Here is a 2,196-nt window from a genome sequence, read left to right as displayed (position 1 = left end):
TACTTTGAAATATACTTTGAAGTATTTAGTTGGTCAAAATCAACCCTAGGACTTATTCTATCAGTCACGTTTTGCTAAATAGTTAAGTGGTGAGGAGGTGAATAAACCAACAGACAACCAACAGGTGAGAAACAAACAAGCATGCATATACACACACACACATTCACACATGAGTACTTTTCACCTACCAAATTTATTTACAAAATATTGGTCAGCTTTAGTAGAAGACATTTCCATACAGTGCCACACACTGGGACTGAACTCAAGATCATGTGGTTGTGAAGTGAACTTCTTAACTACACAACTATATCTATATCTGTTGTTCATAATAATTAAAGGTAAAAACAGCTGTCATCAGAGTTGTAAATCACATATTGAAAAACATTTTGATAATGAAAGGCTTGGAAAGAAGCACTACTAAATAGAAACCAAATTAGAAAGAAAATTCAGTATACAAACTTCAAAGAACCAGCAAATAAAAACAGGGTTTGAGTAAACTAGTATTGGCTTGTGTCCATAAAATAAATCAATAAAGTTCCCAAATTTGAAAAAAAAGACAATATTTTATAATCAGGATAAAATATTATAGCATTTAAATTTGGAGGGTAGTTTGGGGTGGTGTAGCAGTATTATAGAAGACATATAAGAGAGGGGCACTTACAGGTATCTTAATTTGATTGGAAGTAGTTCAGAAAGTGTTTGTGAAGTTTTAACAAACATTAGTTTGAGTAAAATGAAGTTTGGGTTTGTACCAGGTCCTATCTGTAGTGGAAAACAACTGCTAGAGCAGTTCTTCACAAACAATGCTACTTTGCATTTCTTGACATGGAGAAGTCTGTTGAATATGACCCACAATCTGTTGTCTATGGGACATTGAGAAAAAGATGTGTGAGAGTTACTAAAGTATCAGGGTGAGGTAATAAACATTAAGGTTGTCAACTAATTTAGTGAAGAGTGTACAGATAAGTGTTCACTAAGATTATGTCCTGACTTCTACTCATAAATTCTTCAGGCAATAACACTAGTGTTCAGGACTGGATGTCCCTGAGAACATCTATATGTTGATGATATGGTTTATACTGCAGAATGTAACACAGCTAAAGAAAAATGTTTCATACCCAGAATGATGTTTTTCAATTCAAAGGCCTTAACACTTTAGCATTTAACCAGCCTTATCCAACCAATATAACTTGTTTTATGTTCAAACTGGCCAATTCTGGCCTCTCACACCTAACCTACAATATCATTCTGAAAATATACACTCATCAAAATCTGAAAACTAAAAGCGAATACATGATTAATTCAAAACAATGTAAATAAATAAGTATTACATTTTTATAGAGTAATCTGAATGCTAAAGGGTTAAACAACAAAATATTCTACTTGTTTTATGGTCAAACTAGTCAGATCTAACTTCACACACCAGCCCTCCAATTTCATTCTAAAAACAAATAGTTACACCATCAAAATCTCAAAGCTACAAGATAATGCATCATTAATTCAAAACAATGTGAATAAATGAGCATTACATCTGACAAAGTAATGTGAATGCTTAAGGGTCAAGGTCACTGTAGCAAAAGTCGGGTATTAATGAGAAATGAGCACACAAAATTTCAGAATTATCTAACAAGTGGCTTTGCTCAATATGTAGAAAACAAAAGGGTAAGCCCTCTATATTGTCTACTCAGTTGAAGCAATTAGTATATAAAAAGAATGTAGTGGGATATCTGTCAGGTTGACTAGGAACTAGGATGTCAGATCTGATGAATACAAATACTAAATGCATGCTTAAATGAGACTAAGAACTATTCAGATAGATTGCAAGAATTGGTGATAGCTTTTGGGTGATCTAATAAGTGTTGAGTATGATTGGAGAGATAGTATATTAACTGGAGTAAGACAGATATGGAAGAAGTTTAGGGAAATGTTATCTATATTGAGAAAAAATTTTCTTTCTGTGCAAAAGACTTTGAAGCATATGTAAGGCATGTTATACTACATGGGATATAAAAATCGAATGTGGAAGCTCTATAGAGGCTGATAAGAAAGAAGGTGAATGTACCATTGTTATCTTGCATGAAAGGCATATCACAAGTGAGTTGATGTTAATGGCATTAGTTGTTGTGTGCAAGGAAGACTACTGAGCTAGTATGGAGATGTGCTGTGAATGGATAGGAGTACAGGGTGAAAAAGCAT

At 33.5% G+C, this 2,196-nt stretch overlaps 1 protein-coding gene across 2 annotated transcripts in view; it reads right to left on the bottom strand.

Annotated features, from left to right (window-relative positions):
• Positions 1-2,196, bottom strand: part of LOC106873979 (synaptogyrin-2) — a 35,469-nt gene that overhangs the window by 11,467 nt on the left and 21,806 nt on the right. The window lies entirely within an intron of this gene.

This window comes from Octopus bimaculoides, chromosome 3 (assembly GCF_001194135.2).
Source record: "Octopus bimaculoides isolate UCB-OBI-ISO-001 chromosome 3, ASM119413v2, whole genome shotgun sequence".
NCBI lineage: Eukaryota > Metazoa > Mollusca > Cephalopoda > Octopoda > Octopodidae > Octopus > Octopus bimaculoides.
Note: the sequence above shows the minus strand (reverse complement) of the source record. Positions and strands in the feature narration are given on the sequence as shown.